Below are 24,953 nucleotides of genomic sequence, written 5' to 3'. Positions count from 1 at the left end.
AATTATGCATCACTCATTGTCACTTGATTTCTCCTACCTCTGTAGTTTTTGCTCTTAATTTCCTCCTAATGTATGCATGTAATGTAAATTTGTTTCTTTTCTTATTAACCTTGTCCCTAGGATCTTAGAGTCTAACATTTGACTTAAAATATAAAGGAAGAAGGTAAGTCAAGAAAGAATGGTAAATAGAGAAGCAAGAGATAGTTGCTCACAATACAGTACATGTCTAGATTTAGCTGTTTGCTGAATTTTCCTAAAGTACAGAGGCCAAATGCCTTCAATAAAAGATAGTTTTGGTTACAAGGTTTTTATCTCTTATTTTCTACTTTTCTTTCCTACTTTTGATTTTACTGATTCATTTTTGCCATTTACCTGAGTTCTTTGAACTTCTCTCTTGTTCTGCATCAACCCTAGTTGATGTACATCAAAGAAGATGAAAGCCCTGGTTACCATACAAGCAGTGGCCACATTGTGTTGTAGCACAGGATAACTGCGTAATGATCAAATCAGAGAATGTGCCATATCTGCCCACGTATTGGGATCTCCTACTGTGTGTCTCTAAATAATTTAAGAAGCAGAATAAACTTACATTAATTGCATGTTCAATAGCATATGTAACAAACAATCAAATAAATCTTTGTGTTGTAGACTGGTGAAGGGCATAGGGAAGGCACAGAACAATGATGGCAAATCTTTTTTGGTTTGCGTGCCAAAAGGGTGTGCGTGGGTATGTTAGCATGTGTGCATGTGACCACACCCCTTTCTTTCCCCAATGCATGTGCACATACCCCCACAGCCCCTGCACACATGCATAATCCTGCCCCTCCCCACACATGCACACAGGCCTCACCAAAGCCTGGGACGCTGAAAAAATGGGCAAACAGGCAAAACGGAAGCAAAATCAATGTGAAGTTCTACCAGAACTGGAAATGGCTTATGCCAGGGATGTCCAATCTCAGCAACTTTAACACTTGTAGACTTCACTCCCAACATTCCCTAGCCAGCACCCATTTGTTAACTTATGCATTTGTTGCCACACTAAATCAGATCAGAAATATTTTTAAGAGTTTCAGAGACAAAGCACAAACAGTATCACACTTGGATAGTTCTGAACCATAACTGACTGTATCTTATTATGTTTTTTGGCAGAAGCTTATCTTAGGCCAGGGTCGGCAATCTTAAACATTCAAAGAGCCATTTGGACCCCTTTCCCACGTAAAAGAAAACACCAGCAGCCACAAAACCCTTTTCACGTTTAAAATGAAGATAACACTGCATATATAATTTTTTTACATTTATGCTATGTATAAAAAAAGAATAGTGTGTTGCATTTGTGAAATCAATGAACTGCTATAGAGAAAACCAATTTCTTTTTCTGCATGCAACAAAAACATTTTGAAATCTGAAAAAAAAAGATGGGTTCAAAAGCTCAATAAATCATCAAGAAATGGATGAAAGAACCTCATGCGGTTCCAGAGCTGTGGGTTGCAGACCCCTATCCTAGGCATAGTAGGAGTATCCGCCTTTTTATATTGTATTCCTCACTCCCTGATACGTACTGCCACCAATTTCATCTGAAGGGAATCATAGCTAGCATTAGCTTCAGCTCTAAATATCCTTGCCCTCTCATGTATTTCTGAATTATATCTCCCAGCATCCCCAGTATACTGGGGATGCTGGGAGATATAATCACAACAATACATGAGCACGTAATAGATTCAAACTAAATGTAAACTGCACTAAACCCGTCTGCAGAAAATACGACTTCAGCAATAAAGTGATCAATGCCTGGAATGCACTACCTGACTCTGTGGCTTCTTCCACAAACCCCAAAAACTTTAACCTTAGATTGTCTACAGTTGACATCTCCCTGTTTCTAAGAGGTCTGTAAGGGGTGTGCATAAGCACACTACTGTGCCTACCATCCCTGTCCTTCTGTTCTATTGTCCTCTTTTATTGTTACTTTTTACTTATGTTATGTTTATACAAACTACTATTATCCTATACATGTTTGACAAATAAATAAAATAAAATAAAATAAAATAAAATAAATAGTTAATGTTGAATGATGGATCTGGATGGCTTCAAGCTTCATTGTTCTGAAACCACCACAAGCTTCATTGTAGCAGCAAACAAAGCTTGTTAGTGAAAGATCTGTTAATTATAGGTATGGCTTTAAGAGAAGTCATCCGCTACTTTCAGATTACTATTTGAATGTCTCATTAGCGTTGCTTTTTCTTCTTCTTTCCTATTCTCTTTCACTGGCTGCATCTGTCTCTTTCATTTCATATCACATTTAATATTTTTAAATCATCTTTTATAATATTAATTACAATACAGTATATTTGTGAATTTTCACGTTTCTGGAAAAATATTGCTGCTCTACTTTGCATTATTTATGTTTGCCTTTCACACATGACTCTTCTCTTTCTCTGTTATCTTATTTCTCTCATCTCATGTGCTGCTGGTGTTGTGAAATTATTGCAGAGATGGGTTCCTACAGATTCTAACAGGTTCTTTAGAAGTAACCATTAGTAATGGAGCTGATTGTGTCAGTGTCTTTGCGGGTGCCACCATCTTGGATTTTACTTCTGTATAAACCTGTGCAGCAAAAGGATCCAGAACCCATCCTTGAAGTTTTGGCTGGGTACCAACTATCTTAGAATCTGGTTTATGCAGCCAACTCTCTCATATTTATCCTTTTGTAATAAAACTACATGTTCCAATTATTCTAATTCTCTTGTATTGTTCTGTATATATGTACAGTATGTATCCACGTGTGCTAATTACTATTCTGATTACTTGCCTGCATGCCTCTTATTCTTTAACCTGAGGATATGCAATTGTATTTAGGTCTACCGTTCTAACTTAAGAACATCTTTAATGGTTGAAAAAGTATCAGTTATGGTTATTGTAAGAATAGAGAAGTTTGTGCAGAAGCAAATCTTATAAGTATATTTTATCCATCAGTTTGTTATGCAATTGGTTTGATTTAACAGCAAATGGCTTGTGAATATGGCTATAAGTGACGGAAACCAAAGCAACATCTTCTAAAATAAGTCTTCATGTCTTCTATAAAGATTGTAATCCTGTAAATAAATTTGAAAAGACAGAGATTTAACACATATCATTATCTTTAAAAAACAACTTCAACACTATTTGTGACTAAACATTATAATGCAGTTTCCTAACATTCATGTTCTACTTAATACTTGTTTGACAGCCTGTCAAAGATAATTACATCTAGGATTACAAGGTCAATGAAATAATATGGCCTCTAAGAAGCTGCAAGAATAAATTATTTACAAAGAGACATAGTAGAATATTGAAATTAATTCCTAAAACCAACAGAAGATGTAGGAGATTCAGGATTACACATCAACATATTCAGTAGAATGACAGAATCATCTCAACAATTAGATTAACCATAGCACAACACATATTATTCAAGAAATTGTATTTATGAATAAATCAAAATAAAGGTGATATGTTAAACCAGGAGAAATCTATGTGGCCATATCCAAATATTTCTTGATACAGCAATTACTGTAATAGAGAATTGAAGCAGGAAATATCTTATGAAAGGCATCCCAGTAATATTATGATCACAGATGTAAATAAAATAATCAAAGGTTATAGAGAACAATTTAAGGTAAATTCTCATAAATATGTATTGCATCATATGATTAATGAGCATCATAAAAATATTTGTGTGAAAAGTCAGAATGAGTGGAAAAAGTAAGTATTGTACTAAATTGAAAAAAATATAATTCTCAGAGCTCACGTTTTGGCAGAAGCTGTAGTTTACAGAAAGCAATCCAATAGTTTATAACGTGAAAAAAATCAATGAGTGAAAGGTTTACTTATTCCTTCTGGAATAAAAATCAATTGTTCCTCATGGCTAACTTTTTTGAAGTTGAAATAATTTCAAGTCCCTGAATGGATCAAAGTGCAGACTGGAATTTAAAATAAACCATTTTCTTAGGAGTGTTTTTATAATTTCCTGAAAGACAGAAACAAGGGAGAAAGGAATGTCTAGCTATTATTGTAAAAGCAGAAGCTGAATGCACCTTTATCATGATTGTATAGAAAAACAATGGTTTTGTCTCACCAACCCTTAGAAGCCATAGTCATAAACATATTACTATTAATAGAGCTTTAAAAAAAAATTGTGCTATTTGTCCACACCATTTGTGCTATTTGTCCACACCATTTATGCATTTTTCAAATTGTGCCCCTTTCAGAGGTTATCATTTTCATGAAACTTTCAAATTTAAAATTTCCTCTATTCCAATTACAATATTTTTTTAAAAACCTTAAAACTTTTCCAGGCAATCAGCCTTTCTGCTTCTATGTCATCTGATTTTAAAATGCACCAATAGTTTCATTCAGATATTATGGCATCACAAGCAAGGGTCCGGTTACATGTTAGTGGTACTTCTAGAAGTGGTACTTCGGTGTGTGTGTGTGTGTGTATTCATTGAAGATTTTAATGACAAAAAGTAAATTCAAGAAAGAAATAAAAATAAAAAGATAGAGGAAAGGTTAGGGTTAGGAAAAGGAAGGAAGGAAGGAAGGAAGGAAGGACTGTTCTCCGTCACCAGATCTGATGTCCTCTGATCACTTTGTATACTTGCTGTGCTACTTATTGTCCCTTATCTCCCATGTGCAATCATCTCTGTCATTTGCAAAAGTAGCTTCTGATCAGTGGCAATGCCTATCAAGAAATCTCAAGTGCAGAAGGAGCCTGAGAAGGATTGGGTAAGCAGACCATTGTCACTTTTTTCTTTGCTCAGAAGCAGGATCTTCAGATGTGGCATAGTATCTGTTACAATCATCCCAATCATCTCTGTGCTGATATCAACTTAAAGGAATAGATTTTATAACCTTCAGGAATATAATTTTATATCCTCCAGTCCTCCACTCGCAACAGAATACCCTACAGAACTAAACTTACAATCCTAGGTTTAGAAAGCTTAGAACTAAAACTTATACGTAAAAATACATTGTACTAAAGCGCACGAAGGAAAAAACAATTAAAAATTTTATAACAGGAAAAAAAAACCATAAGCAAACATTAACCCAAACACATCTACAAACAAACAAAAAAAAGGGGGGGGGGGAGAAAAACAAAAGTTTGAAAAAATGCTAAAATTAAGACAGTTCAGTCCATTAAACACATTTAAATTTCAATAAAAACTATTTTTTAAAAAAATAAAGCTTAGAACTACGTCGCCTTAAACACAACCTAAGCATAGCCCATAACATCCTTCCTGTCAACGACTACTTCTGCTTCAACCACAGCAACACACGGGCACACAACAGATACAAACTTAAAGTAAACTGCTCTAAACTCATCTGCAGGAAATAGCACCGGTGGTCTTTACTCACCGGTGCCTTTTGCTGGAGGCCCGGGGAGACAGGGGCACATGGTGGCCGCCATCTTGGATTTGGCTGAGATCTCACGAGGCTTCGTGAGATCTCGGCCGATTATCAGGCCTGAGTGGCCTGATCAATGACGTGTCCGGGCGGGGCCTGCCTGCCCTATAAAAGGGCATGCAGGCCCGAGGCTCTCCCTTTTCGCCCGGACTCGTCACTTCTTGCAGACACCCACCCGCCCTCCCTATCTTACAGTGTGCTATTTTGGGTCGCCCTAGGGGGACGAATAGGAATTTTTGGCGGTCTGGCCCCTTAGCCATGACCGTTTTTTTGCCTATTCCACACTGTGGAGACGGATAGAGCTGTTAGGGGTGCTTGCACCTGTTTAGGTTAATTGGCTTACCTTTGGTCATTTGGGTAGGCAGGTTAGGGGCGGAAAACTGGGTGGTGGTTTAGCAACTGCGTGTTCTCCGTTGGGCATCTATGGGGATGATTGACAGGTTCTCTCCAAGCTTGTGGTATTGGCGACCTGAGCAGCTAGGGGGAACCTGTCTTTGGGTCCCGCCCATTTAATTCCCCCTTTTAGGGGTTAGCCGGCGGGACCTCCCACATGCAAGTGCATGCATGGTCTCAGGTGAGGGAGGGGTCCCTCACCTGGATTAGCATGGAGCTACGCCCATATGTTGCCCCGGAAGTTTATTATATGTCATTTTCCGCCCCGGAAGCAATTGTTTGACCCTTGTTTGGTCCAAGTTAGGGTCATTAGCTATTTATGTTGATTATGCTAATTTGATTAAATAAATTAGGCAAATTTATTTTAATAAAATGACCCAGTTTAAATCCAGCTCATTGTGACTGTGTCGTTACTCCGCCTCTCCTGCAATACGACTTTAGTAATCAAGTAGTTGGTGCATGGAACTCATTACCATACTCTGTAGTATCATCACCTAAACCCCAAAACTTTATCCTTAGACTATCCACTGTTGACATCTCCCGATTCCTGAGAGGTCAATAAGGGGCGTGCATAAGAGCACCAGAGTGCTTTCCGTCCCCTGTCCTACTGTTTCTCTTTTACTAGTATCATGTATATATATATTATTATATCTTTGTATACCACCAATATGTACTTGACAAAACAAACGAACGAACAAACAAACAAACAAACAAACAAACAAATGGCTGAATGAGGCCGAAGACTTAGCAATTGTGAAAATGTGGGTGAAGGAAAACAGACTGAAAAAGTATATCTGAGAACAAATATAACTGGTTATGATCTTAGCATATACTAAGGAAGGAAGGAAGGACGGAGAATACTTAGCACAATACTAAGACCCGCTAAATCATATGCGAAAAGGCAAAGACACAGATATTCTATAAACATAAAACTCAGCTAATTTTTACTTTGTTAATTTTAAAAATTAACATTCCATATCACACTGTTGTTGTTTAATTCAATCAATTGGAGTCACCATTCTGTCCCATGTTTCTGTCAAACTTAGAGAGATTTTAATTTTAATAAGTTATCAATTTCCTATGGATATGTGTGGTTCAACTAAAATCCCTTCTTGGTTGAACATATTTTTTGTGTGATATTACAAATGTGTTATGTCAATTTGTGTGAATATCTAGTCAAATATTTGTTTTACTATTAGCATACATATTTACTAATGTAGGAAAGGGCACAAAGGAATTAGTGTATCTGAATGATACAGTTATTAAAAACAATGAAACACTCAACTATCTCCCAAATGAAAGAAAAAAAGGAGCTCAATCAAAATTAAGAGGCAAGATATTAATGGTCATACATAATTATGTGGATAATTTTTTTAAGTCTATTGGGAATATGTGTGCAAATCTAACAAAATATGCTTTTTTCTTGCAAATAAAAGAAAAAGGAGAGTTCTTCAAAAATTTGTTCTCCCCCCTCTTCCTTGAATTATTTCTCCCAGAAGGAAGCACTGTTGTTATGTAGTCTATGTGTGGTATAAGATGATTAAATAGTAAGAGACAGAAATTCTGAATCAACAGAAAAGTAAGGTCGGGGTAAAGATCAAGAGCAAAAGGCAATCCCTAAGTGCTAGGCAAAAAATAGCAAGATCCACTTTAATATTAAACATCAGCAGACACAAATTTGCTCATAGATTTAAGCTTAACTATTTTATTTAATGAATAACTGCCACAGATAGTTTGCCTGTACCACAGACCTCTCACATAAGGGTTCAAGACCTAATTTGCATCTTATCTTTAAAATGTGCTTAGCATCACAAACAATAGCAGCCTTTGTATAATTGACATTCAAGTTATAACGAGAGATGAAAGTATAAAGCTATGAAATACTTCGTACATAGAAACATAGAAGTCTGACGGCAGAAAAAGACCTCATGGTCCATCTAGTCTGCCCTTATACTATTTTCTGTATTTTATCTTAGGATGGATATATGTTTATCCCAGGCATGTTTAAATTCAGTTACTGTGGACTTATCTACCACGTCTGCTGGAAGTTTGTTCCAAGCATCTACTACTCTTTCAGTAAAATAATATTTTCTCATGTTGCTTTTGATCTTTCCCCCAACTAACTTGTGTCCCCTTGTTCTTGTCTTCATTTTTCTATTAAAAACACTTCCCTCCTGGACCTTATTTAACCCTTTAATATATTTAAATGTTTCGATAATGTCCCCCCTTTTCCTTCTGTCCTCCAGACTATACAGATTGAGTTCATTAAGTCTTTCCTGATACGTTTTATGCTTAAGACCTTCCACCATTCTTGTAGCCTGTCTTTCGACCTGTTCAATTTTGTCAATATCTTTTTGTAGGTGAGGTCTCCAGAACTGAACACAGTATTCCAAATGGGGTCTCACCAGCGCTCTATATAGGGGGATCATAATCTCCCTCTTCCTGCTTGTTATAACTCTAAGCATCCAAGCATCTTACTTGCTTTCCCTACCGCCTGACTGCACTGTTCACCCATTTTGAGACTGTCAAAAATCACTACCCCTAAATCCTTCTCTTCTGAAGTTTTTGCTAACACAGAACTGCCAATACAATACTCAGATTGAGGATTCCTTTTCCCCATTATTTTACATTTGGAAACATATGCATTGCTAACTCCTGGAGAATGCCTGAATTGGTTGCCACGGTTTTCTTGGCAAGATTTCAAAAGTGGCCTGCCATTGCTTTCTTTCTGGGACTGAGGAAGTGAGGCTCAAGTCAACCAGAGGTTGAGACTAGACTTCATGATTTCCTGTTCCTAGCCCACTGCCTTTACCAAGCTGGCTCCAGTGCTTCAGATACAAAGGCAAAATGTTGCTTTGGAGATAGCAATATGTAGCCATGAGCACCTTCAAGTGTTTGCAATTTTCAACAGGCACTTCCTTCCACTTCTCAATGCAACCGTCTTAAATGTTTATATGGAAGTGGAAATCTACATAACTTCATTTTTGATCACACAAAAATGTGATTTTTGTTATGGTATGAATAATTTGAGCTTCAAGTTTATATTGTGCAGCTAGCAAAGTAAGAGAATGTTGTTGACAATACCCAGTTTCAATAAAATAGCATGAGGGACAGGGAAACAAAGCTATATTGAACTAGGGTAAAATCATGCATTATAATTGGGATATTAAGGCTGAGGCAGAGTAGTTTGCATACTTCTGTCAAATTATCTTGTTGCTGAATTTAGATTTTAACTGATCTGAAGACTAGCAAGTGGTTGTTATGACAAAATATAATTCCCTGCAAGATTTAATTCTAATTCATGCCATTGTATTATATTGAATGTACAGTGGTACCTCTACCTACAAATGCCTCTGCTTACAAACCTTTCTAAATAAGAAACAGGTGTTCAAGATTTTTTTGCCTCTTCTCAAGAACCATTTTCCACTTACAAACCCGAGCCTCCGAAACTGTAACCGGAAAAGGCAGGGAGAAGCCTCTGTGGGACCTCTCTAGGAATCTCCTGGGAGGAAACAGGGGCGGAAAAGGTGGGGAGAAGCCTCCATGGGGCCTCTCTAGCAATCTCCTGGGTAGAAACAGGACCTCCACCCTCCATGTGGCTTTCCCAATCACACACATTATTTGCTTTTACATTGATTCCTATAGGAAAAATTGATTCTTCTTACAAACGTTTCTACTTAAGAACCTGGTTACGGAACAAATTAAGTTCATAAGTAGAGGTACCACTGTATTATTCTGTGGATTATTAAATATAAATATTTAATGACAACAATCACATAATGTTTCCAACATACTGCATGAGTTCAACAGGATTTTGCTATTGATTTTCATTTGTACACATTGTCCAACCTCACTGCATCGTCCAACAGAATAGTCAGCCAGCACTGATGTATTCCAGCTGTCCTGGGAATGTTTTCCCAATGCGATAATGTGGGGGCAGCAGCCCATTACTGTCTTAGCGGCATAAATGTATGTATATATATTTCATTTTTGTTTTTGCTTTGTAATGTATAATGTCTTATTTGTTTATTTTTTGTTTTATGTATTTTTAAAGTTTATAAATGAATAATACACATACATACATACATACATACATACATACATACATACATACATACACAGGCAGACATACGGACAGATAGACAGACAGAGCATAAATGTAAAGTTAACATATAGGCAAATAATGGTCCACATTAGTAATAGAGTGGTAGCTGTTTTTATTTACAATCAACCATAATTAATCTCCATGATAAGTGATATGTTCAAACATTGCTAATAACATCTACCCTGCGAATTCATACCAGAGCTCCTTCTTTTGGGAATATTTTAAAATTATTATAACAAAAATATCAAATATTTGGTTTTAGGTGTGATTACTGCAGCCAGAATAGCATTTGCACAGTTTTGGAAAAATTCAGAAGTATCTATAGAAAATATAATAATTTTTTTAAAAATTATGACTGTGCCAAAATGGACAGACTTAAATAGAAGTATGGGGGCAAAATGACTCAAATTATTATAACATATGGAAAAAATGGTACAGTGGATGGAACTTAAAAAAAGGAAAAGGGATAGTTTTAAAAGCACAGTAAACTGTAAATATGTAAACATAAATGTAGATGTAAATATGATAAATGAAACAAGATTAAATGTAATGCTTTAATGTCTTAACAAAAGTTGAACGCTGTTACAATGTAGAAATTCTCAAAGATTTATTGTAACTGTTATTTTAAAGAAAAGTTTTGAAAACCAATAAACTTTATTCAAAAAAACCCCTCCCCATCTACTCTGCACACAATTGAATAACTGGGAGTATAAGAATGAGATTAAGCCACAGTATAAAATCTTAAACATTCTGAATGAATTTATAAATGTATACAGAAGAGGCTCTCCCATCTGTTCATCACTCACGTTAAGAAAGATATAGGAATTTTATATAGTTATATTTGGTGATGAAATATTGTCAATTTGAACAAATATTTATCCTGCTAAGTGGTGTAATGTGGATGCTCATCAAATGTTGTGAACTCAAGTTGTGAAAATTAACCTTGCAGTTTTCCACATAGTCTTCTTAAGTGTAGATTTTTTTATTTTTCTCTATGATTAACAAAAATTTTGCTTCCTGAACACTTTTTGGTTCATGTTATAAATTTTTGGCTACTAATCATGAAAATAACTTATAATTTAACCCACTGCATACTATTTTATAGAAATCTTCTGTTTCTGCACAATGGCAATGTGCACTTTTCAGTGCCTGTTGGCTATGCTACACACATGAAGAAAATGCACAAAAACATGGAACTGTTGTTGAAGTTACATATCTGAATGAGAACCATGCAAGAAAGTTGCATTACATTAAAAATAAATGGCCAGTGTGAAAGAATTTGGTTTCAGGCACATGAACCATTTGTGAACCTGACAAAATATTCATCTAAAACTCAGACAGATGGAAAATTTTGTGAAAGCAATGGGCAACAAAGGTGAAGGTTTTTGTAACTGGAGACATATGTTTCCAAGAATAACTGTTGCCAAGATTAAGGAAGGCATTTTTGTTGATCCACAGATCAGATACATCATCAATGACAAGTGTGAGAGTGAATGAGAAAAAAGCATCCCAGGATGCTGTTGAGAATTTTCTTGGCAACAACAGAGCACTAAACTAGATTTAGCTGGTTAACGAACATCTTACAGTCTACAAGATCGTGAAGTTGCACATACCACCAAAGGTTCATTTCCTGCATTCATACTTGGACTTCTTATCCTAAAATTTAGATGCAGCCAGCGACAAACATGGTGAAGAGATTTTATCAGGACATTATCACAACGGGAAAACATTCCCAGGGCAACTGGAATCCATCAGTGCTAGTTGACTATTTTATTGGACAATGTAGTGAGATTGGACAATGTGTACAAATAAAAATCAACAGCAAAATCCTGTTGAACTCATGTAGCATGTTGGAAACATTATGTTATTAAAAACATTGTTGTCATTGAATGTTAATTTTATATTTCTCAAGATTAATATGTGATACACTCTTGCAATCACCAAATGTTTTTCAGAAAGCAAAACTTTTGAAAAATAATTGTTATTTAGTGTTATAAATTAAGAAAAATGACTCTGGAGTAATAAAAACAACATTAAGATCGCATCTCTCACAGGCATACTGAGAGAGTGAAGCATACTTTTTTATATAAGAATATTGTATGTTTAGAAGCTTAATACAACCCAATTATATCACTGTGGGAGAACGTAGCAATTTATCAACAGGTGACATGCAAATATTATTTTAAAATATATTATTGCATCTCAAGTACCTCAAGGGATTTGTATTGTTTGTCTGTAGTTTAAGACTATTTCCATCTCAGTCATTTCCAATGCAACACACCTGACTATATGCAACAAACTTGACTGTAAAAAATATGACTTTAACAATCGAGTTGTCGAAGCGTGGAACTCATTACAGGACTCAATAGTGTCAACCCCTAACCCCTAACACTTCTCCCTTAGACTATCCACGATTGACCTCTCCAGGTTCCTAAGAGGTCAGTAGGGGGCGTACATAAGTGCACTAGTGTGCCTTTCGTCCCCTGTCCAATTGTCTTTCCTTTATCTCATATATCATATATATTTTCTTCCTTTCATATATCTTCTCCTCTGTTTTTACATATTATCTTTATATTACTTCATGTCTATTCTCTTCCATATGTATTGTGCATTGGACAAATGAATAAAAATAAAAAATAAACACCTGGAATTTCCTCTATTTCAGTATGTATTCCACATGCTATCATGCATGTGACTATCAGTATGACCAAAATGAGACAAGGGAGAAATGCTACTTACAGAAACAAAAGACACATATAATGTCATTTACTATTTTTACACCGTTAAAGAAATAGTGAATAATACAGTAAGTAATGAATTATTTGTAGGAGTGATAAGTAAACAGGTACCGACACATTAAGTGTAAAAAAAACTAGTGCAACTGAAAAATTAATGTCTTTTTATAAATAGATTTTGTTATGAAAGTTAAAAGATGACAACAAAGATGAATAAGTGAAACACACTAACTGAAAAAGGGCCAAGAAAGAATGAAGAAGATTCCCCCAGTTTTGCTTGTTGTGGAGAATTGGAGCCAGGTAGTATCAATCTTGTTTTATGGACCTGGTTTTGTGAAATGTTTTCTGGCTTACAACTATTTCATTTCATTTTCATTTATTCATTTGTCCAATACACAAATACATAGGAAGAAAATAGACATGTGGTAATATATATAAGGGTAAAAGTGAACTTAGAGGAGAGGATATATGAAAGGAAGAGAATATATATGATAGGTGAAAGAAAGGAAAGACAATTGGACAAGGGACGAAAGGCACACCAGTGCACTTATGTACACCCCTTACTGGCCTCTTAGGAACCTGTAGAGGTCAATCGTGGAGAGTCTAAGGGAGAAGTGTTGAGGGTTAGGGGTTGACACAATTGAGTCCGGTAATGAGTTCCACGCTTCGATAACTCGATTGTTGAAATCATATTTTTTACAGACTTGTCTTACCTTAACTCCCTTTCTGGAAGTTGATAAAAAGAGACCTCTTGATATTACAGAATTCCAAAGGTGAAATGCTCCTGATTCACTCATGCCTGTCGGTCGTTGGATAGCTGGTCGCGAAGGGAGCACAAGGCTCCACCCACCCACCTGGATGCCACCATTTGGATTCTTTTACTCTCTGTGCATGCACAGAATGCTTTACGCATGCCCATATGTTGTGGTTAGCTCTGGCCCAGCTCCTGCCCCAAGGACTGTGGATGTGGGGGAGACATCCACATGCTGCAGGCCTGTTTTGCCCCCGGTGGAATCTGCTGATGAAGGCTCCTCTGACCAAGAAGACATGAGTGACAGGGAGGAGGAGAGTATGGCAGACAGCTCAGAAGGAGATCAATTATCTAGCTCCTCCTTGGATTCAGAACAAGAGTTAATGATACAGCCACGCATGCGGAGAGCGATGCATAGGCAACAACAACTGAGAGATTATTATCAAAGAAAATGAGGCCACCTGTGGTTGAGTGGGGCTGTGGTAAGTAGTGAGGCTGCTATAAATAGCAGCCTGTGGGTTTGGCCATTGTGGAGGGTTATCTGATTGTTGTGTTTCGTGACTGCTTTACTGACTTTGACTTTTTGTGTGCTGATTTTTCCCCGCTTTGAAACTAAACCAGGGCAAAGTGTGTTTCACTTTGTGAAAGAAGAAGGACTGTGAATTGCCTCACAGCTGCAAGCTAAGTATCACAGAACTGATAAGGGACTTGTACAAATTACCAGTTTGTTTGGAGACAAGTGCTCTTTGCTATACCAAAAGAGGACTTAGTTTAAGTGAATTTTCATTATAAAGAACATTGTTTTGAATTTTCAAACGTGTGTGTGTGTCTGAAATTTTTACCTGTGAATTTTTGGGAGGAGTCTACCAGAGAGCCCGACAGAACACCCATAGGGTCAAAGAACCCAAATAGCAGTGTCCAGGTAGGTGGGCAGAACCTTGTGCTCCCTTCATGACCAGCTCTCCGACAACCCACAGGCACAAGTGAACTGGGAGCATTTCAGCCCTGAACAATTCTATTTATTGTTGGTATATTTATTATTTTGGTTCATCACACAGTCATCAAAATATTTAGTCTGAATGTGGCATTTTTATTCACCTCTCTTCCAAGTATCTGGCCTAGGCAGAAATTGATGCTGTATGGTGTTAGAAATATTGTTGCAGGGTGTAAGCTGTTCCAAGCAAACCAGACTTTTGCAATTGGCTGATGGTGTTTAGGGGGTGCTGTTGCTTTTTTTAGGATTGCACCCAAGGCACCCATTACTGTGAATATTATATTTGCTTTTGCCATTGTAATTCTACTTCTATTTGCAGTTCTTTGTGTTTTGTGATTTTTTTTCAAGTTCTTTCTCTTTTCTTCTGCTGTCTCCAAGTACTATCATATCCAATAGCCACATTTTTGTCTTTCTTATTGACAATTGTTAATAAGAGGTGTTATGTGACAGACGCTTGTCTGTTTGAATTTTAAAATCCCAGAGAACTCTTGCTTCTTCACTTTGTATTATTTGGTCTATTTTCTGATCCCACCATTCTTGCTTGCAGGCAAGTGGTATTTCTTGCAGATATTCCAATGTACCATTGTTGTTATTTTGTCATGCTGTTGTTTGTAGTCAGTGTGTTATTATTATTATGGTTCATAATACTGTCAGCCAAATGTTTATACTAGATTTGACTTTTTTTATCCACCAGTTAAGCTAATATAATTGTTTGATAATGTTAAAATTATTATTGCAGGATCTCAGCTGATCCAAGTATAGCTTACTTTTGTAGTAAGATTGAAATATGAGAATCTATTATAATACCAACAAATAGCAATATTTGTAGCTCAGGGATGAAATGTGGGGTCCTTGGTGATTTCTGAGCTTGCTTGGTTTTTTTGCAAACATTTCATTACCCAAAATAGATAAGAACATCAGTCCTAGTGATATTACAGTAACACTGATGATGTTACCTAGTTTAGATAATGAAACGTCTATTAGAAAAAGAAAAAGAAAAGCTTAGAGAACACAAAGAATCCCCAATCTATTAAAACATTTAATATTTGTTGTGGTTAGCTCTGGCCCAGCTCCTGCTCCAAGGAATGTGCAGGTGGATGTGGGGGAGACATCCACATGCCGCGGGCCTGTTTTGCTCCCAATGGAATCTGCCGATGAAGCCTCCTCTGACCAAGGAAGCATGAGTGACAGGGAAGAGGGGAGTTTGGCAGACAGCCCAGGAGGAGAGCAATCCTCTGTATCATCCTTGGATTCTGAACAAGAATTAATGACACATCCACGCATGCGTAGAGTAGTGCATAGGAGACAACAACTGAAGGATTATTACAAGAGAAAATGAGGCCACCTGTGGTTGGGTGGGGCTCCAGTAATTAGGGTTGCTGCTATAAATAGCAGCATGTGGGTTTGGCCGTTGTGAAAGAGTATCTGATCGCAGTTCTTCAGGAATCATGTGTTGCTGTTTTCTGGACTTTGTTTGTGATTTTTCACGCCTTTGAAACCAAAGCAGACCAACGTGTGTGTGTGTCTCACTTCGTTGGAAGAAGGTATGTGAAGTTTTTTTCACAGCTGCTAGCTAAGTACTTAATGACTGCTTAAGGGAAATTGTACAGACTACCCCGTTGTTTTGGGACGAGTGCTCTTTGCAATACAAAAAGAGTGCTTAGTTTATTTTGAATTTTGTGATAAAGAACATTGTTTTGAATTTTCAAATGTGTGTGTGTCTGCAATTTGTACCCTTGAATTTTAGGGAGGCTCCTACTAGAGAGCCCGGCAGAACAATATTTAGTATATGTAAGAATGATGATTAAATTACATTTAGCAACTTCCTGAGTATAAAAGTTGATTCATCTTATATCAATATTTATTTATTTAATGGAAATTAACTATTAATATGCCTTAATAACTCTGAATAACTGAATTACTCTCTAAAACACCTTGAATAGCTTGTTGTGACAACTTTTTTCCTTTCCTAGTCAGAAATACAAACTATCATACCTTCTTTATCAGTCTAAGAACCATGTGGCCCAGATTTTTAAGATTTTCCAATACATTGCTTACAAGGAGGAGAAATGACACATTTTGTATTATTATTTAAGGAGAGCTATATTATTCAGTTAATTTTTTCTCACTCTTTGCTAGGAATGAATCTCCGTGACAACTTAAAGCAGTGTCTTTTGTTGTATTTAATAGAGATTGCATGTTACTCTATGATATCTCCATTTATGAGTGGGAGAAAGGAAGAATAGGACTAAAAAACCTCTCTGCCATCCAATATGTAATGTGTTATTTTTCTGTCACATAAATAGATGCATGCTTCAAAATTTCTTAAATAAGTTACATGTTGTACTGAACAACAGTTTGAGAAGGTATTCATTTATCCATAAAAAGCTTTAATCATTTTAATCCAATTTTGTAGTTACATTGTGAAACCAACATTTTATCTTCTATTCTTATCAACTTAGTCTCTTTGTCCATCCTGCTAGTTTTATTTATTGATTACATTTTTATGCCACCCATCTCTCCCATCAGATGCCTCTAGTCTGGTTTTGATTATATCTTTTGTTTTATGTCTCCTATTCTTTACTTCCATCTAAGTTAAATCAAATATTGATTTATTGGATTTTGATTTATTGGATTTATATGCCGCCCCAATCCACAAACTCGGGGTGGCTCACAACAAGGTAAAAACAATACATAATAACAAATCAAATACCCCCAATCCAATTACAATTTAAGCTAAAAAATTCATAAAAAACAACCCCAGAATATTAAAAAACAAGCACACAATCAATCTAACACCAAAACAACATGGGCAAGGGGGAGATGTTTCAGTTCCCCCATGCCTGACGGCAGAGGTGGGTTTTAAGGAGTTTGCGAAAGGCAAGGAGGGTGGGGGCAATCCTAATCTCAGGGGGGAGCTGGTTCCAGAGGGTTGGAACCAGAGGGTCACCACAGAGAAGGCTCTTCCCCTGGGTCCTGCCAGACGGCATTGTTTAGACGACGGGACCCGGAGAAAGCCAACTCTGTGGGACCGAACCGGTCGCTGGGATTCGTGCGGCAGAAGGCGGTCCCGGAGATATTCTGAGCTATTTATGGATTGTATGTATCCAAACTTTATCACCTAGTAAAACTAGGATTCATATTAGACTTATACAGAGAAGAAGGAAAGAGATACATTGGTTTGAAATTTACCGCTACAAATGAGAAGAATATTTGAACAGACTAAGGCTTGTTGTCCTGATAGAATTTGTCTTTCTTTGTTCTTGGGCTGGACTACAACAGAAATATTTTATCTATATAAATCCAAAATGAATGGAGAATTGGGATGACCATCAAATATAAAAAAAGGACAATACCACCAATTATAACAATTGGAAAGGCATCACACTCCTTTCCATTCCTAGCATAATCTTTTCTATTGTTCTGCTAAGATGATTCCTGTGTGTAGTAAATGGCAAGTATGGTAACAAAAAGACAGGCTTCATTGTGGATGCTCATGAAGTAGTACATTTGGACATTATGCAACATAACTAAACAGAACACCAAATTTTAATTACCAATAAACATCAACTTAAAGCTTTTGAAAATGTGCACAAAGTCATTATGAGAAATGGTGAAAATGTCCCCCCAACTCCAGCTGTTGTGTAAAAGGTGTTAACGACCCACTTCTCACCTACTTCTTTTCCATTAATAGTGAAAAGTGTATTTACCAATTTTGCTCCTATATTAAGGTGACCAGATATCCCGCTTTCTATGGGAAAGTCACGCTTTTCAATCATTTGTCCCGTGTCTTGCTGTGTTTCCAAAATGTCCTGATTTTGGAATTAAGAGGGAGACGGCCAGTGGCAGGGGGCGAGCAGGAGGGGAGGGGCACATTTCAATTCTGTCCCTCCTCCTCCTCTTCATTGGTAGCGAGGTCTTTTTCCTGCCACCATCCCTGCCCCAACCAAGCCATGCTGACCGCAGCTTGGTTGGTCAAAGGCAGCACTTGGTGGTGGGGTATGGTGCTCGGGGGACCACCGTAGGAGCCGGTACTGTGAGGAGCCAAGGAGGCAACGGCACTGAGCCCAGGAGCAGCCCTCCAGTTTGGACTCTTTTTTCCATTCCATCCTGAGCTTTCCCCCTCCCCTTTAACAAGTAAAGGGCATTTATTTTTCTTTTTTGGCTTTGGGGCTGCCTGCATTTCTGCCCCCTCTTTCTCTCTCAAGGCAGCGGGGGGGGGAGGGAAGGGGATGGCTGGCTGGTCAGAGAAAACCTGGCTCCTCTTTCGCCTTTGCCCAACCTTGCTCCCCCAACATCTTTTCTTCATCGTTTGGGACACTGGGACCAATTTTTTCCAGAAGTGATCAAAATCCTCCCGTTTTTTCAAATCCAACCAATCATCAGGATTTGTGTTTTTCGCGTTCTATAGAGCCTACAAACAATATAGCTTTTTCTTTTTTTTCTTTTTTAAAAGAGAGGTATTAAAAAATGATGTTGCTTCAGTTTCCTGGAAGATTCGCGTCTTCACACCTTCTGTTTTTGTACATGTTGACATTTCAGGCAATTTAAACCAAAGGCATTTTTTCTACTCTCTCCTAAACTCAAACTCTAACTAAATGCAGTTCCCATTCCTACCCACCCCAAACTTTTCCAACTAACCCCCCCCCCCAGGGGAAATGAATCGTTTCATTCTCTTTCACGCAAAGATAGCAAGAAATACTTCAAAGACATTGTTTAAAAGATCCAACTTGTTATACTAAAAAGAAACTGGGATGGCTGCTTTGGGAGAAAACACCTTGAGTGTGGATATCTATGCCCCAGATGCAATAGAAAAGTGGAGCTTTGCATCCCTGCAAGCTGCCTTTCCTTAAAAGCTCCTAGCACCCCCCCCCCCATTGCCTTTGACATGGCAAAGCCTGTTCTTGAGAGTCTTGAAGCCGTCCCTCTTCATCGCCTTGAGCCCTAGCACTGACGTGTCCTCAGCTTGCACCCTGTTGCTCCATTTGGGTGGCTCCATGGAGGGAAACTTTCTCTCATAGTTTAACTCCTCCCCCCCTCCCCGATTTCATTTTTAGCTAGGGAAGGAAACGGCAGGGAGAGTGGGAGGGCGAGGGTGACAGCCACCAATTTTGCTGAGGCTGAAGGCATGTGTGGGGGTGGGTGGCCAGGCGGTGTGGGAAATTTCCAGCCAGTGCTGACTATGCATCTTTTGCAAGGAGGCAGAAGCTGAAGCCTAAAAGTAGCAGTTTCAGGGCCAGCAACCTCACAGTAGCTAGAAGGGGAAGGAATGGAAAAGTTGCAGCGAGAGAGAAAAAGAAAGGAAGGAAGAAAGAGAAAGAAAGAGAGGCAGAGAGAAAGAGAGAGAAAGGGAGGACAGAGAAAGAGAGAGAAACAGAAAAAGAAGGAAAGAGAGAGAGAGAGAGAAAGAGAGTGAGAGGGAGGGAAGGAAAGGAAAGGGGGGAGAGAGACAGAAAGAAAGAGAAAGGGGAAAAGGAAGAGAGAGAGAGAGAGAAAAGGAGAATAAGGAAGGGAGAAAGAGTGAGAGGGAGGGGAGGAGGGGGAGAGAGAGAAAGAAAGAAATAGAGTGGGAGGAAGGGAGAGAAAGAAAGATAAAGAAAGAAAGAAAGAAAGAAAGAGGAAGGGAGGGAGAGAAAGAGAGAAAAAATTGAGGAAGGAAGAGAGAGAGAAAGAGAAAGAAAGACAGGGAGAGAGAGAGAAAGAGAAAGAGAAAAGGTGAGAGGGGGGAAGGAGGAAGAAAGAGAGGACGGGAGAGAGAGAGAAAGAAAGAGGGATGGAGAGAGAGAGAAAGAAATAGGAAGGAAAAAAGAGAAAGAGGGAGGAGGAGAGAGAAAGAGAGAGAAATAGAGGGAAAGGGAGGGAGGAAGACAGATAGAGAGAAAAAGAAAGGTAATATTTTTCTCCATAGAGACCAAATTTTTAATCAGGAAACCCACCCCACCCCCCCATCAATGGTGTCCCTCTTTACCAACATTAAAATCTGGTCACTTTATCCCACATGGACTTCCTTATGAACAAAGTTATGAATTGAAATGAATTTAACTACTGCAGATCAGTGATGGTAGAAGTGTAGGTATAAGGACCTGGAATTTGCAGATCAAGCAAAGAATACTAAAACAGTACTAAGGAACAGTAGTGACAAAATGAAGATCATTAAAATTATCATTGTTGCTAAGAAAATGAGCTCACAGTTACCAGTTTTGTTATTAATGCACTGAGGATGTGCAGCAGCAGAAATGTAGTATTTAATGATAGATAATTTGAGGCAGATGTTGAGCATATTTGAAAAAATATCCAATCTGATCTTTATGAACTATCAAGACTATAACAGAAATCCAATTCTATAGTGTTATCATTCTACTACTGTGTTGCTTAGAAAATAAGACCAAGTCTTATTTCCTTTTAGACTTGAAAATAAGCACTTGGGCTTATTTTAGAGACTGTCTTACTTTTTTTTGTAGGTGCAGCAGACCATATTTGGTGAGCTGGACGCATTGTGGACGCACCGTTGTCTCCATTCTGAACCTTCAGCATTTGGAATGGGTGCTTTTTAGTGATCAGGAGGAAAATGGGGTGGGGGGGAATTTTCCTGCCTGCCATCCTTCCCTCAGTCTGTCCTGAGCTTGAATAATGATTGATAGGCAGGAAAATACTCCTTCCCCATTTCTCTCCCATTCACCCAAAGGCCTCCCAAACAGAGAGAAAAAGCAAAACAGATGACCATGGAGCTGCCAACAAGTGGTGGTCCAACAAGCAGAAGTGCTGCTCCCACAAAGAGAAAGTCAAAAGCGGTATTTGCACTGCCCTAAGGGCCCAGAGGGTTGCATTTGCAGTTAGACAGCCCCCTCACCCCCACCCTGCACCTACCCTGCAATTTGTGCTGGCCACGCCCATCCCTCCAAGCTTATATCAGGGGTAGGTATAATGTTACACCCATTCCCCCCAAAAAAATTAGGGTTGGGCTTATTATTGGGGTGGCTTACGTTTTCAGAGAACCACAGTAGCAGCAATACAGAGAAGTGAAATTTTTGAAGATAATTATAGAAATAATTCAAAAACGTAAGGTATTTCACCAGCAGTATCCTTTTCCACAAATATATTTATTAATGTCATTTTTAAAGAGATTTCAACATTGGTATTTTTCCAAATGTCAGATACCACACAAATGGTTATTTTGAGGATCCAGAGACAATAAAATTGTTAATAGATATGGGGAACATTAAGCTTTTCTTTTTGTTGTTGTTGTTGTTGAATTCTAGTAAACAAATTAAAAAGACAAACACAAAAAGCAATGCACCAAGCAAGATGCCTGGAGATACATTTCAAGCAGTGGAGATATTCCGAGGCCCTTGGAGCCTTTCTAGATGCTTCATCTTAATAAGCAAATTGCAGTGCTTTTATTAAAATTTCATGACCCTATTTTACTGGTCGCAAGATTGCAAGAGCTGACCATGGCTAGATAACTTTGGCTTAAGACAGGAAGTCTGATAAGGCACTGTTCTCTGCAGATGTGTGAAGGTCCCCTCCTGCCCCAACCCTGTCCCAGGGCTTTTTGTTTAAGCAAAAGTGAAATAAATAAGCAGGTTCACAATGAGTTATAAGCGTCTATACTTTTCCTAAAAGGAAGGGGAAATCAAAATATGTCAGTAACTTTTTGAACTATAATGTTCTTCTGCAATGCCACTGCAATTGGTTTTCCTTTTTTAAAAAATATATTTTCACTTATATCAGAAGCAGTAGATGAAATCTGTACTTCCTAATGTAAAGTTCCTGTTCCTTTTGATAGGACATTCAATGAATCTGTGGAAGTCTTAGATCAATGTGTGTGGCCAGGGTTGAAAACTGGAGTTCATTAGACTTCTGCTTTGGAAGAAACAGCTTCCAAATTGCTGTTCCCTGAGAACTGTAATCTAATAGAATGTAATAATTGAAAAGGAGCTCCTGCTCAGTGCTGAAATCCATTACGACAGCAGGATATGTAATATCCCTCAACACTATTAATGCTGTCAAACATAGTTCCCCAGATAACATCTATAAGAAGACGTCAGATACTTTCTTGATATTTTTACTCCTATTTTTGCAACTCGGCCAATCTCAAGAACTGGATGTTCTTTGGAGGAGAAAGAGAAAGGTGGGAGAGAGAGATTGAGTATACTTGCATGTATATTTTGTTTGTTAGATCCAGTTCTCTTAAACTCTAAAAGCCCGAATTTTCTCATTTCTATATTGTTCTGCATGGTATAACCTAATATCAGATTCAACAGAGATTGATTTAGGACCGTTTTCTAGTCTAAGATCCTTACATCCACCACAACCACAATTAATACAAAAACTGTCCAGAAATGAAGAGAGTTTTGGAGTGTTTAAGATTAAGATATCCATCGAGCAAGAAGGACTGAATACAAATTTTCATTTATTCTCCAGTTCACTGTGTGACATCAGCAGAATCTCTTATATCAAGATTGTTACCTTTAGGTTTAATGTTATTATATCATTACAGTTTCTATCAATTGTCCTGGAGCAGTTGTTCAGATGACATACCTATAATGTTCTGGATTTCACAGAAAATCCCTTTTTTTAAAAAAATGAGTGTCATATTGACTCCCCTTTAGTCTTCTGACAATCAGCTCATTTTGAAAATGGAGCTATATTTTTGTTCTAGGCAATTTCCCATTTTCTCATTCTAGTTCTTTAAGATTACCTTGTTACTTATTTTAATTTTTATTGCACAATCTCTTCAGCTTTATTAAACCATTTTGGTTTAATTGCTATGATTCCCTTCCTGAGAAAAATAAATGAAGAGTCCAATATCTAACCCAGAGTTTCTCAACCTTGGGAAATTTATGATGTGTGGACTTCAATTTCCAGAATCCCCTAGTCAACATGGTGGAGTTAAAGTCCACACATCTTAAAGTTCCCAAGGTTGAGAAACTCTTAACATATGTCTTCTGAAGCAAAGAGAAATACAGTCTCTCTGCAGCTTCCACTGAATCTCTGAGCATCCCTTGGCTCCTTTGTAATCGAGCAGCTCAATCATAACAATAACAATAACTTATTAGATTTGTATGCCGCCCCTCTCCGCAGAAATCAATTTTATTTTTCCAAAATATTTTAAGACATAGTATTACCTTTATGCACTACACTCACACACACACACACATTGTATTTGTCAGGAAGTGATGGCACTGGATGCCATGATGTAAGTTTTCAATAATGCTGAGTTTCAAGCTACGTTTTGCATTCTTCTCTTTCTCTTTCTCTTTCCTAACAGACAGGAAGCAGCAGGTGAAGCTAGGAAAAATCACATCAGGTACATGTACAATTAGCACAGGTGCCCCCCAAGGCTGTGTACTCTCACCGCTTCTCTTCTCTCTATACACTAATGACTGCATCTCAAATGATCCATCTGTTAAACTACTGAAGTTTGCAGATGATACAACAGTGATCGGACTCATTCGAGACAATGATGAATCCGCATACAGACGGGAAGTTGAACAACTATCCTTGTGGTGTGACCAGAACAATCTAGAACTGAACACACTCAAAACTGTAGAAATGGTGATAGACTTTAAGAGAAACCCTTCCACCCTTCCACCTCTCACAATACTAGACAACACAGTATCAACAGTAGAGACCTTCAAATTTCTAGGTTCTATCATATCTCAAGACCTAAAATGGTCACCTAACATCAAAAACATCATCAAAAAAGCACAACAAAGAATGTTCTTTCTGCGCCAGCTCAGGAAGCTCAAACTTCCCAAGGAGCTGCTGATACAGTTCTACAGAGGAATCATTGAGTCTGTCATCTGCACATCTACAACTGTCTGGTTTGGTGCTGCAACCCAACAGGATCGACACAGACTTCAGAGGATAATCAGAACTGCAGAAAAAACAATTGCTGCCAACCTGCCTTCCATTGAGGACCTGTATACTGCACGAGTCAAAAAGAGGGCGGGTAAAATATTTACTGACCCCTCACATCCTGGACACAAATTGTTTCAACTCCTACCCTCAAAACGTCGCTACAGAGCACTGCACACCAAGACAACTAGACACAATAACAGTTTCTTTCCGAACGCCATCACTCTACTAAACATATAATTCCCTCAACACTGTCAGACTTTCTACTAAATCTGCACTTCTATTCTCCTAGTTTTTCTCATCATTCCTTTCACCCATTTCCTCCCATGTTGACTGTATGACTGTAACTTGTTGCTTATATCCTAAGATTTTTTATTAATATTGCTTCTTCATTGCTTATTTGACCCCTATGACAATCATTAAGTGTTGTACCATATGATTCTTGACAAATGTATATTTTATTTTATGTACACTGAAAGCATATGCACCAAGACAAATTCCTTGTGTGTCCAATCACACTTGGCCAATAAAAATTCTATTCTATTCTATTCTATTCTATTCATCCTCATCAAGAGGCTCTTTTAGTTCCACTTTATTTTATGCCATTAGAATAGTATCATCTGCATATCTGATACTGTTGATATTTCTCCTGGAAATTTTAATTCCTGCTTGTGA

Source organism: Erythrolamprus reginae, chromosome 2 (assembly GCF_031021105.1).
Source record: "Erythrolamprus reginae isolate rEryReg1 chromosome 2, rEryReg1.hap1, whole genome shotgun sequence".
Classification (NCBI taxonomy): domain Eukaryota; kingdom Metazoa; phylum Chordata; class Lepidosauria; order Squamata; family Dipsadidae; genus Erythrolamprus; species Erythrolamprus reginae.
This window is presented reverse-complemented; position numbering follows the sequence as displayed.